Source organism: Neophocaena asiaeorientalis, unplaced genomic scaffold (genome assembly GCF_003031525.2).
Source record: "Neophocaena asiaeorientalis asiaeorientalis breed wild unplaced genomic scaffold, Neophocaena_asiaeorientalis_V1.1 scaffold90, whole genome shotgun sequence".
Taxonomy (NCBI): Eukaryota; Metazoa; Chordata; class Mammalia; order Artiodactyla; family Phocoenidae; genus Neophocaena; species Neophocaena asiaeorientalis.
Genome location: NW_020172445.1, coordinates 3,392,530 through 3,406,046, shown reverse-complemented (window position 1 = coordinate 3,406,046; position 13,517 = coordinate 3,392,530). Strand labels below are relative to the sequence as shown.

At 46.3% G+C, this 13,517-nt stretch overlaps 1 protein-coding gene across 1 annotated transcript in view; it reads right to left on the bottom strand.

The window, feature by feature from the left end:
• CDH11 (cadherin 11) overlaps positions 1 to 13,192 on the bottom strand; it is a 141,212-nt gene extending 128,020 nt beyond the window's left edge. The window contains exon 1 of the mRNA XM_024733711.1: positions 13,127 to 13,192. The gene's annotated coding sequence lies outside the window, so the exon portion shown is untranslated. The remainder of the gene's footprint in view (positions 1 to 13,126) is intronic.
• Positions 13,193 to 13,517: the final 325 nt, after the last annotated feature.

The window sequence follows — 13,517 nt, the reverse complement described above, 5'->3', positions numbered from 1 at the left end:
ATTTGACATGCAACATACTTCACAAAGAGTCCCAAACTCACCACCCTGCATGCCTCCTCTGCCCACTATCACCGGCAGGCAAAACAAAGCTGTGCATTTACATCCTGGCGTTTTTGCCTGCATGGCTCCTTCTCCAGAATGCTAAGATGTGACGGTCAGAAGGCACCATGCCAAGTGATTTGTAGAAGAAGATTTGAGAGCCAGACCATTTTAGAGCTGGAAAGGACCCAAAAGGCCACTTTACAGATGAGGAAACTGAGGTTAATTGGCTTGCCCAAGGCCACACAGCTATTTATCAGAACTCCAGGGTTTCACTAGGCTGGTCTGCCTAGAAGGAGGAAACCACAGGGCAGCCTATTAGGGAAAATCTGTCAGCAATTGGCTGCAAACTTGCTGACAGGTTATCTTTCTCCATTCATGGGAAATGAGACAGAAGAAAAGCACCCAATGAGAAAAGAACATGAGACATGCCTCTGTGTAAGTGAAAACCAGGTCCCTCTCTGGCTTGCAATGCGGGGCACGGCAGGAGGGGGGTTCATGGCGAGAGCAGCTGAAATGATTCCGCAGGATCCATCCCTCACTTCAGAGACATATCCTCTCAGGCTGCATTAGTCTCCTGACTAATGCTCCCAAACGCACTGTGGAGGTTTGCTGAAGTTGAAGTTTCTCTGTAAGGTTTGCAGGAGGAACAGTGATGAATAAAACACAAGAATCGCCAGTGCATTACTTTGAAGGCGAGTGTGCCCAGTTCTAACTGCTAAATTGCAATTTTTACTCTAAGATAATAATACTAATAGTGATGCTTCGTTTACATAGTGCTTCTTAAGTTCCCTAGAATAATAATAAAAATGAAAACTACACCTTATACTACAGGTGTGTGTATGTATGAAGTATATAGTGGAGTGAGACAGTTCAAGAGCAAGCTCCCTTCGCTATTGGGATATCTTAGGGGAAAGTGTTGTGAACTGGAGTTGTTTGCATAAAGTATGCCGGATTTTCAATTTGGATTTGGAATTTAAACACAGTTTTGCTGCTATTGTCAATGAAATATTTTATAAAACCTTTAAATATGTTGTTAAATATTTAAAACCTTTAAATATGCATGCTTTAAAAAGTTAGACAATGGAAAGATAACTATCGATGTAGCTGCCCAGCCAGCCTCACCTATGTTTAGTTGGTCATTCTTGGTCTATGATCTGGATTTGTGTCCACGGTGATCTGTCAGGGAGTACCACGTAGAAGCTGAAATGCATGGCTCCAAGACTTCTGTGCAGCTTGGTGACAACTGGGTCAGGTCTGGGCAAGGGGTGCCATCAACCACAAAATCAGAACCATTCAATGGCTTCACTCCCTGGCCCAGCAGACGGGCTAGCAAGTCTCAGAAGCTTTGAAACTCTGAGCTTCCCTGACAGCTCCACTCTCTGGAAGGATGACGCTGATTCCTTTCAGCAGTGGGTTAGGCTGTCCTGGGATGATAAGGGACCAGCTGCAGAGGAAGCTTTCCTCTGTCTTTCCTTGCTGCCTTAATCTGCCCTAATTTAAGCACTGACAACTTCCACCTGATCTTCCAATCCTTGGGCCAACAAAGAGGCCAGCATGCTGGGAGGGTGTGGGAGCTGTCCCCTCCAGAAGCTGGGATGTGGTGAGGTCACTTGCCCATTCTTATGGGGGCATCCTTTGTGCTCGTATCAATGCCTAGAGAGCTCCTATGTATTCCATCCTGCCTTCTCCAAGATTTTGGCTCTGAATTCAAAATACTCCTTTTTATCTGGCTGCCCTTAGATTAGGAATACAATTTGGACTCTTGTCCCTGAATCTGGCCTTAGTTTTCTCTGGATAATATTTTTGGGAATTTTGCATTGGTTCCAGAGCCAGCATCCATGGGCCACTTTACCATACAATCTGCCCTGTTCTTTCCAAGAGACCATTTGCCATTCAGATGCCTAGCAGTTATGCTCTCCACCATGGCTGCCTATGGAAATCCTACTTCATCCTCTGAGCTCCTGAGCCTATCACTAGGCTTCTGCTTAGGTCCTGACATCCTGCCCAATTCTTGCTCAACCCAAACTGGACCATTCAATGTTTAATAAGGGCTTTCTCTGCTGTATCCTCACATCTTAACATCTAACTGTCTATCAACATTCTATTAAGCATTTGAGAGGAACTCAAAAGCCAGATACCCCACTCAGCATTGCAGGGGATAAGTTTTCTTACAACAGTCTTGCAAGGATATGCAGGGAAATGAAGCCTTTTGGGTTTCTTAGTTCAAAGCAACAGATACAGACTCTGGGTAACATGGTGCTTGCAGGAAGACTAGAGAAGCAGGGTCAGAAAATGGTCAGGAATGTAGGAGCCTGGGCAGTCAGAACCACAGACCAGATCCTGCCACAGAACCAGGTGGGTGAGGGCACTGTGGCTGTCCCCGCTGAACACGGGTAGCGATAGCTTGCTCCACCACCCTGGCTACCCTTGGAAATTGGATGATACAGCAGTCACTGCCACAGTGACCAGAGGGAGTGCTTCATGACCAGTGATTGTGTGTGCGTGTGTGTGCGTGTGTGTGCAAAGCGTAAGTGTAAGATACTGAATCCAAATTTAAAGCACACTGGGAAGTTGAATCAGCATTTTAGCTTCCAGGAGAGCTAGGGAAGCAACTCTATGGCCCTTCAAGGCTGTGGAGTAGAAGGAGGGCTTTCTTTCTATAGAGTCTTATTGTGGGTTAGTCTCCAAACACAGGAAGGGGGTTTGGGTGCTATGCAGTCAAACAAACAAACAAGCAAACAAAATGGCAATTATGCATTACAAGAAATGAGGAACAGGAAGAATATCGTATTTCAGGGTGGAATCACTCAAAAGGAGTGTCTTCTGTAGTTTAACAAGATTCTGTCCCTGCTTCTATTCTGTTTTTATTTTATTGTTGTGTTGTGTTTTGTTTCTAATAAGAAAGGTAGGTGTCTGAGTAAACCAACCTATTGCATGGGGCTAGGAGGGATGACAGATATTCTGGACAAGAGGCTAAAGATTTAAATTTAAAAAACATTTTGGAAGGCTGGATCAATGGACCCAGACTATAGATATGAAGTATAACAGAGATAATAATAACAGCAACCTCATTCCATGCACTCTTTAAGCACTTTTTAACAATTAATATCATTTAATATCAGAACCATCCTATAAGGTAGATATCATTAACCCAGTGTTACAGTTGAGTACATTGAGAAATAGATATAGTGACTTGCACAGCTGGGAAGCGGCAAGCTTTGAAGCAAGGCAGCCTGACTCCCTAGCACTGCTGAAGGTGCCTTATCATGTCTTATGTGCACAGGGACAGGTGGGGAAATGTGACTTAACAGCAGCACATAAGGAAAAACAAATAAACAAACTGTGGAGCGTAAGTCCTCTGGGTGATGTGGCTGGCAATAAAAGCTAATGTAATGTAGTCTCGGGATGCAATAAAAGAAGTGTGTAGAAGGGAGTTGATAGTCTAGAGTCTAGCTGCCTCTAGATTTCTGTCTTCAGTCCTTCCCTCCGAGAAGGGCTGGAGCAAAAATGAATGGGGTGTTCATTCTAGAGATGTTAAGACCAGGGAGAAGGCATCCTGGAAGACAACTTAGATCCTGAATAACTGCAATGGGGAGGAAGAATTATATCTATTCTGCATGACATCAAAGGCTTGTACCAAAGAATGCAACCTCTGGGGAAACAGTTTGGCTCAACCTAAGGAAGTATTTCTAAAAGTGAAAGTTCCTAATGTCTCAGTGGTTTGCATCCAGGGGTAATGAGCTCCATATGACTAATGATGCTCCAGCCATTACCACATGGTAGCCAGGAACAGCGTAACGTGTTGGTCTGGGTGGCCTCTAGGGTCCCCTCCTACCATGCAGGAGTGCAATGCTGTTTTTCCTTCCCCAAACCGTCCCTGATCATTAAACTGCATGTGGCTTGTCCTTACTGTGGCCCTCTTTGTTTATACTTCCTTTGCAGCACGGACAGTATGAGGCCTTGAGATTTTACAGACAGACCTAGTGTGTTCTGCACCATTGATATTGTCAGCTCTCTGAGGGAAGGCCCTGTGATTTGGCCATTTCATTGTGCCAAGCCCAGGCCTTTCAATAAAGTATGGGACAAAGAAATGAGTTTGAGATGGAGTTCAAACCAAACCCTGCCAGAGGGCCCTGTGAATGCTTAGGGGTGGCAAGGTGAGGATGCCATTCCTACTCTGTTATCTCTGGAAACTTGGAATGGAGGTATTAGCGGTAGATGTCTTTCAGATAGGACAGAGCTGAAGGGTGAAGTCAAATGGTACATATTGCAAAATATTACCAAATGGCACTGCATTGGCTGACCATGACTTCCAAATAGTAGATTCATGCAAAGCCCCATATATAGATGTTATGATTTAACTGCCAAATGATGTTACAGGGTGAATACATACATATATATATATATATACACACACATCTATATACTTGAACCAATGATCTGTTTAAATAAGAATCAGACCACAGGTACATAGACTCTAAAGAAAAAATAAAAAGGCTTCTGCTTTCAGATAGTGGTAAAAGATCCAGTTAAGAGCCAAGACCCCCACTCCCCAGTTCTTGCTCCCCTCTGCTCCTAAATCACCAAGTGACCTCAGGCAAGCCATGGCTCTTCTCTGGGTCCCTGGACCCTCATCGCTAAAAGAAGATTGACTGGAACAGCTGATAGTTCAGTTAATGACTTCAAACATCTGATTCCTGAGAGTTCTACTTGGTAAAGTGGGATGTCCAGTCCTTGTTACAGGAAGTAGGAGGTCCCATCACCATATGGTGGTTAGACTGCAGTAGAGACTCTGATGTAAGATGTCACATGTTAATGGGGACATCGACAGAATGGAGTGGAAGTAGATGGGAGAGATGAGGACGGTGAGAGGTCTGTAAACTGTATCTCGCCAGATTAGCTGAAGCACTGAATGGCAGAGCACACGGACATAGGGGTTAAATTCGGTGTCAGATACCCGAGTTTGAATCCCAGCTTTGCCAGTTTCCAGCTGTGGAACACCGGGAATGTCTGGGTTTTTTCCTCTGTAAGGAGCTAGCAATAATTTTACCAGCTCATAGGGTCACTGTGGATAAGTCTCATATTATAGAATGTTCTTAGCACAGTGCCCGAAACTAGCTAAGTGCTCAATAAATACTTTTTATTGGATTTTTACTGTCATTGGATGCCATTTTCAAATATTTGTAGGGCTGTCAGAGAAGGAAAAAGTGATGGCGAGCAGGGGCAAAGTGACTGTTGGGAGAAAGTTACAGCAGAGGGGTATTTTAGCTCCTCATATGAGGGGGCATTCTAATTAGCAGAGGTAATGAATCACCTCTCATGTCATGGGTTTCCAGAGAGGTCGCTAGCGTGCTGTCATCAGGACAGTTAAGCAGCCGCAGGATGAGTGGCAAGCAGAAAACCTGCGGAGAGGGAGAGTTAGACCATAAGATCTCAGAGTCTCCTTGTATGGTCAAGATTTGGGAACCTGTAGGGGCACAGGGTCAAGCCGTCAGCTCAGCTCTCTGTCCAGCTGCTCTTCTCCAGGAAGCTGAGGAGGCCCAGGGTTGCCACACACGTCACACAGAGCAGAAAACTGCTGGGCATGTGGAGTCAGACAGGCTCGGACACCCAGCTTTCCTTCCTTCAGCCTGGTGAGCTTGGACAAGTGTCCGGAATCCTCCTGGGGGTCATTTTCCCCACTGTAAAATGGAGCTGACAGTCCCCTCCTCATCGGGTGACTGAATAGAATTAAGGAGGTAGTGGGTGCAGCACCTTTCACAGAGTAGCATCTCATAAAGTTGGCTCTCTCCCCTGCCCTTTTCCCAGCAAACACAGGCAGAGCCTTCCTTTCATTGCACCCTGCACTCAGGAGCGAATGCACAGGGCCTGGGGTAGGAACAGATGACACAAGGAGGCCACAGATGGGACACAGCAGGACAATCTGGAAGAACCAGGAGCCTTGGAAAGCCCAGCCTGACTGTGATACTGGGTGTGAAAACAGAGCACCATCAACAGCTGCGTGGGGGTGAGGGTTCCTGCTATTTTTAACGTGATGCCAAATCCCTGGGCTTCTGCTTGGGCCCGAGGAAGACGGCCGACAGGGCAAGAGCTTCTTCAAGCTGCAGTCTTTCCACAAGTCAGACTGTCACTGCTCACCCTCCTGAAAACCCCAAACTACATTTACCTGAAAAACAAACAGGCATATTCTGGAAATGGCGACAATTTATCAAGAGACTAATTATCATTTAAGCTAGTCTGGAATAGTAATGCGTCCCTTTTAAAGGGAAGCAACCCTTGTGAGGAATATCTCAATATCACATGCTTGGCAAGCTTTCCCAGTAAGATATTACTTCAGGGCAGCTTTTCCACAGCAACCCATATGTAAAAACAAGCGGGGAGAAAATGCAAAGGTAGGAAGGAGGCAGGCACTTTTCAAAAGCGATACTTATCTCTAAAATCTCAACTGCCTCTTGAACATTTTAAATGGAAGAGGGATGGGTCACTTAAATTTATGAAATGCTTTTTTTTAAAAAGGCTGGTACTAATAGACAATTCATCACTAATTCAGAGAGGCCTCAAGCCAAAGGGAAAGTTTAGTGAAGGACTTTGGCCTAAAAATTGTGAGGAAGAGCTTCTACCTGCCACCATTAGTCTATAAAAGTGAAGCTCAGGTCTCTTTCTGAGAGGACAACAAGGCCCGAGCAGTCACTGCGTGCTTGTTGTGAAGCAGGCATTGCACCCAATCCTTACGTTACCTTACAACGGTCCTAGGACGTGGGTATCGTGAGGGGCTCCATTTTCACAGGTGAGGTAGCTGAGTCTTACAGAAGTAAGGTAGCTCATTTTTGGTTAGTACTTTGTAAGCAGTGGAGCTGGAATTGAGAAGAACCAAACTGCTGGGCAGGGTTGGAACTAGGGTGTCAGGTGGAGCTCTGTCCTTGGGCACAGAATATAAGGGGATGCCAAAAAACTCAGTAATCAAGATGAATAATATTTTAAGGAAATATTTAAAAAATCAAGATCACTAGAAAATATCCACAATGAGCAAAATATCAACATTTTCAATAAAGACAGGACTGGGACTTCCCTGGCGGTCCAGTGGTTAAGACTCCACGCTTCCACTGCAGGGGGTGCGGGTTTGATCCCTGGTCGGGGAACTGAGATCCTGCATGCCGTGTGGTGTGGCCAATAAATAAATACGGACAGGATCTAACTCTGCACTTGTATGTCTTAGCCTCACTCTCCTCACCCTGATCTTGGCCCTGCCACTTGGCAATACTGCCTCTAAGTCTGAATAGGTGGTCCAGGCCTGGGGGATGCTGGTAAGAGGCCGGAGTGTTCAGGATGTGATCAGCAGTAACACATAACGCAGAGATCATGGTGGGGGCGAATGTACCATAATTAGAGGATATGTCTATCCCTGCCTTCATCCATGCTTGTTCTTACTGAGAATAAAACAGCATCCATGGCAGGGATGCTGCTCTAAATTCTCACTGTTTGATCTCACTGGTGGAGCCTAACAATGGCTGAAAAGAGATCTCTGTGTGTCTTAAACTAAATTCAGGTAGGGGCCTCCACTGCTATGGTTGCTATGTTAGGTGATCATCATGGTGGCCATTTTCTTCAAGAAAAGTGAACGTGGAGAAGTAATCTTAATTTGCGAAATCATGCCAGTGCAGAGGACCGTGTCAGGAGGATTTCCAGAAAACAAGGAGGTTCATGGAGTAAATGAAGGTTTTTCTTCAACTGGAATAACCAGAAAACTTCGAGAAAAAGGCAGTGCTTATTCACAATATCCTTTGATGAGTACTCAGTGCCAGACGGCAAGAGAATAAGGCTCTGACCACTGTTTACTGTGGCCTGTAAGGCTGTGTATGCCAGCTTTCTGGATTCAGCACCTCACATGGTCTAAATGAGTAGAAAGAGAGAGGAAAGGGGAGAGAGGCACAAGTCCTTGGCCTTCCATGAGAAACAGCATCACTAGTCTCTCCCACACTCTTTTTTTTTCCCCCTCCTCTTTCTTCCTTTCCTCTCTTCTTCTCTCTCAGACTCCCATCTCATTTAACATCCTGTGTACTAGGTTCTCTGCCTGAGCAGAAACCCTGACCACAGAGACTCAAGAACAATGCTTTATCTCTATAAGCATCTTGGAACTCTGTGACTGTCTGACAGCTAATTAAACCAAATAACAGTGAAATTTTCCCTCCAGTTCTAATGAGCGTGCATTATTCACAAGCACTTACAATTTAAAAGTGCCTTCGTTTTAAAAGTTAAATAAACTGTCCTGCGGTAAGTGAGCTTCGGTTTACAAAACACTTTGTCTTACTTTCCACTGAGTTACTTAATACTCCCTCCCATAATCCATTTGCATTGATCCCTCCTTCATCAACTGCCCATGCATTCCAACACACTGAGAGCTGCAAAGAACTCCACTGCTGATTCACCAGGGAGGCAACTGGACTCAGTTTAAAAAAAAAGATACAAATAAGAATCTACTTAAGACAGTACTTATTTTTTTAAAGAGAGCTTTCCTCTTAATTATAATATAGCATTAGTTTTTTGTTTCATTCTTCTGAATTTCCTAATGACACTATCGAACAGTAACAAATATAAATTTGTGCAGCCTGGAATACACAATTTAACCATAAGTGGTAATTTCCATATCACTGAGGAGGAAAAAAAGTCAAGTGATTAAACTCCAGGGCATGAGGACCAATCTTGAATTAAATTTTACACTCTGCTAAAGTTAGGTTTTGTACAGCAATATCAAGAATGGTTTAAAGGTAGTAGTAAAACATTTACTGTTTTATTAAAATTCCAGGCCCCAGAGTGTTTACCAAAGATCAAAGTGCTATTCTTTTTTGCAAATTAAAAATGTCTTGCAGACATCTTCAAATCCCTCTTGAAAGAATAGGCAATGATATCACAGCAATCTCACTAATATTTTTCTTCTTTATTCATTCTCTTCCCTTCAGAGTCTGAAATGATGCTTTTTTGCAGGGAAGAAAAAAAAAAAGAGCCAGAAAATCCTCTCAGATCACTGACTCAGTGAGAACTGACCTTGTTTCTCATACAGCCCAGCCCCCATCCATCTCCTGCTCAGACATCTCAAGATTCAGATTTTGCAACTTTCTAGTAAACTCCAAGGTGGGAAGAGAGTGAAGGTAAGGGGATCCACCGACTAGAAAGATGTTAATCCTGACAAACTGCTCAAGCAGTAGCCTGAACCACAGCTAGATTGAATTCCGTCTCTCCTGAGAGGTCCAGACAAGGCTGCTGGTAACAAAACCGCTTTTCATGGTGCCCTCAAAAGAAGATGGGCCTCACGCACAAAGTTGGAGAAGGGTGCCATTGCCCTCTAGTGGCCAAAAGTGCAATCTTCCGCGAAGGAGCCCATTTCCAGAGATGCACAAGGCTCTCAATGTCAGTGTAAAATTATAGCAGAAAGATGTTTAATTATCCTCCTCGAGTGTCTTCTTTAGTCCTTCTTTGCCCATAGAGGAGGCTGTGGATGGCTATCATAGTAATCCTGATGGAAAAGCTCATTCCTACTGGTGCACCACAATTTGTCCAACTTTCTCCAGCTTTATTTTTTTTTTTTACCAGACCTGTTGATGTTTTTCCCCTAGTCCCTTAAATAACACACACGCACATATCTATAAATAGAGAGACAGAGAGAGACCAAAGATATCTACATATTTCAAGGGTAATAACTTTGGACTGGAAAGGCTGACAGCTACGATGCTCTGGTAAATCTAGAACAGGGGTTCTTGACAAATCAGGTAACTTTTTATGGAACGAGGACCAATTGCATAAGAGGGAAAAACATCCCAAACACATTTCAATCCCTTAAACCACTGGCTGGTGAATTTACACAATGCTGAGATTTTCTAGGGAAAATAAAAACTTTGGAATTTATAGTTATTCTGCAAATTTGACACTTCAAGAAAAGATGTGCTACCTACTTTCAAACTCTATAGACCACTGTCTTATCATTACCATTTAATGATAAGGTATTCTTATGATCAAAGTGAAAAGAATCAATATTGAAAATAAACTTAAACGAAATGAGCATATTTCTGGAACATCTGCCTACATAAATGTGTAGAAAATGAAGGCAGACTAAAATCAGATTTGCAGATCTTTAGATGGTTCTGAAAATAGCTTTGAATATCACAGATCAAAGTTTACATGAACTGTCAACTTCATAAGTCACAGACATTCACAGGCAAGGTTCTGGGACACACTATGCTCATGGGACTGTAGCTCAGGCATTGTAAATCAAGCCTTGAGGTCAAAGTCATGGCGTTTCCCATATGAGGGTCCCCAAACCAGAATCTTTACAAAGCAGCCATGTAATTCTATTCAAAGTGGAAGAAAAACCATGAATTATGAAGACAAGTGCATTAAAGGACCATGAAATTGATCTGTATTCCCCCAAATCACAGCATGGCTCTCCAACCCTGCCCCTCCTCTTCACACGAATAAACAAACAAATATACACAACCACAGCCAACACTGCAAAGAGGAAACATGAGTTCTGGGTCGTAAAAAAACAGATGTAACTTTTAAAAAAATTCTCAAATTAACAAAATATTGCATCTTAATTGAAAACAGAATTTAGGTTTCTAGTAATTTCACTGCCTGGTGTTTCGATAAGAATGCTGAACATAACGAAAGTTCTGAAGTGCTATCAAGATGGTCCAGTGCTTCAATTAGAGCTATTTCAAAAGCCTATTTTTCTAGTAAGCAATAAGCTCAGTTTGAGTAAATCTACGTGTCTGGGCCTCAACAGATTATCCTATCTCAGTCTGTTCAGTGCGGCTCTTCATTTTCCCTCCCCCAGGGGTGGGGAGGGTTCTTTCTTTCTTTCTTTTCTGACAATGTAATAAAATGACCAGCTTATACAGACTCTGAAATAACAAGGAAAATAATGGTAAAAATAATTACTACTAATGAAGTGCAGCTGCAAGTCATTTTAAATGTATTAATTTGCAGTGTTTCAGAAGCAAGATGTAAAGATAATTCTCACTCAAGGAAAGTTTCCTGGCCTCTCAGATGCCTTTTCCTGGTCTGTACTTGAAAACTACTCACATTCCTTTGTACTAGGCAGGATTTCACTCTTGCACAGAGGTTTGAATTCCAGGGCCCACTGGCCAACTCTAAAACTTTGAATTAGAGCTCATGACTAAGGAACTTTAGTGACCAGGAGCTTCAGGGTCCCTCTGGCATTGGCCCCAACCCTCTGTTTCTTTGTTTTGCAACTTTTATTCCTTTCTTCTACTGGAAGAAGATCAGGCTCCCTGCAGCTGGGGTTGGGCAGTGATTACTTCTGGGTTCTGATGGCTGCATCTCTGTATTTGTAGGGAAAATAATTCCAGGATTAATGAAATGAAGGTCAGCCTCTTCTCTTCTCTCTCATGGTATTAGGCTCTAGCTCTCAGAGCCCAGCGTGGCAAATGTGCTCATGCGATGCTGGCAGATCCTCGCTCCTGAGAACACTTCTACACCTCGGTCTCCGGGAAATCCAGACACCCCGCAAAACCATCGATGTTTGCTGTAAGCCCAAGTGATAAATCGATCCATCCTCTCACCAGATTAATTATCGTGGCTTCCCTGTGATTAAATCGAAAACTTACTCTGCCTCCTATGAAACTGATAGGAATGATAGGAAGAGAAAAACCAGGGAAGATTGCAAAGCCATCCGAAAACGATTTCTTTAGAGGGAAATGGGAGGGAAGACTTTATAGGCAGATGTATACCTACATGCAGCAGGATTTTAGAAACAACCTTTCACCCCACCCCTTAGGGACGACCCGTCGTCATGCAGGGATGGCATTATTAAATAATTAAAAGATGCAATTTCTTAATAGCAGCGCTTTGGCCCGTGAAATTCCTGCTGCATTATCAGCAAACGCAACAGGGCTTCTTTTTCTAGCATTTCGAAACCTTTCACCCGGGAAAAGGAGGCGTGTGGACACAACCGCCCCCGAGCCCCCCCTCCGCCCAGAAAGCAAGGAGCAAGGCCTTGGCAAGAAAGGGATGAAGAAGAGCGACCCGGGGGCCTCCCTGACCCCAATTTCTCTGGGGACTCTTTTCTTCACAGCACCAGGCAGGCCTCCTACAGCTGTACCCGGGTGTAGGGGGGAGGGGTGCTCTCCTCGCCGGACCCCACGTTCTGCGGGGTTCTCCAAGCTCCTCACCCCCGGCTCCCGTTCCGGGGCAAACATGAGGCAGGGAGGCCGTGCGTGCGGAGCTGGAGAGGCTCGGCGCGTTCCGGGAGCAGGCGCAGGCTGCGGGGAAGGCTCGCTTCGCAAAGTTAACGTTGACCCCGGCAAGCTCCGCCAAGCCCCAGCCAGAGCCGAGCCCGAGTCTGAGCCGCTTACGGGTCACCCCTTGAGCTGGCGGGTGCTGACAAACGGCCCCCCGAGCCCCCGAAGAGACTCCGGCTTGAGGGCTGGCGCGCGCATCGCAGTCGGCAGCCCCAGCCGCAGTCAGTGGACCCAAACCCACGCTATAAAAGTGCCGGGGGAATCGCCGACCCGAGCTGGGTTCCTTCGGTTTTCCGGGGCTTCCCCGGCGGTCTCGATGGAGGAATTGAGTCCCCGGGAACACTCGGCGGGGATGGGGAGGAAGGGGTAGGGATCCTGCAGAGCGCGGTCATGTCGTCGCTTTCGCAGAGAGTCGCAGCGCGGGCGGGCAGGCACCGCGCCGGGGGCGACTTTCCCCGGAGACCTGACCAGGGGGCAGTCGCCGTGTCCGGAGCGCAGCTCTGCAGCCTCTAGTTCCAGCCGGGTGCAAAGCCCCTGTCTCGCGGCCTCGGAGCAGACCCCATAAAAGGCCGGAGCTGGGGGAGAGGCTGGAGCGCACATCTGGCGCCTCTGCCCCCTAAGCTGCCCGCGCCCACAGCTGGCTCCCTTCTTCCTTTTCGATTTTTAAACAAATCTCTTACCTCCGCCGTCCCCCCGGTTCTGCTTTGCATTTGTGAAACCGTCTCGGGTCAGTTCTCCCCCGTCCCCAAACATTCTCATCCAGAGACACCCCCACCCCACCCGAAGAAGCCCCATCCAGGCGAGAGGAAGGCACTGGCGGCGCGCCTCACCTGGGGCCCTGGAGGGTGGGCACGAGGTGCGGGCCGTCGGTATCTGGCGCAGGGCGAGCGCTCTGGGAGGGAAGGAAAGGGCGGGGGGTGGAGAGGAGCGGAGGCCGCTAGTCGCGGCGAGCTGGGCCTCGCAGAGGCTGCGGGGGCCGGCCGTCCGCGTCCCTCTCCCCAGGGGCCCCCGGGATGTCAGCCCCCGGGATTCGTGGCCGCCCCCTTCCCGCCTTGGGTCGCCGCACTCCGTCTCCCCTAGGGCTCAGAGGGAGTCCGGAGCGACTGAAGTTGGGCTCCAGGGACGCACAGCCAATCAGGGAGGGCTGCACAGGGATACTGGGGAGGGCTCGGGGGCCCCTCTTTCCTCCTTCGCCCAAATCCGCTCCAGCTGGTCAGGCTG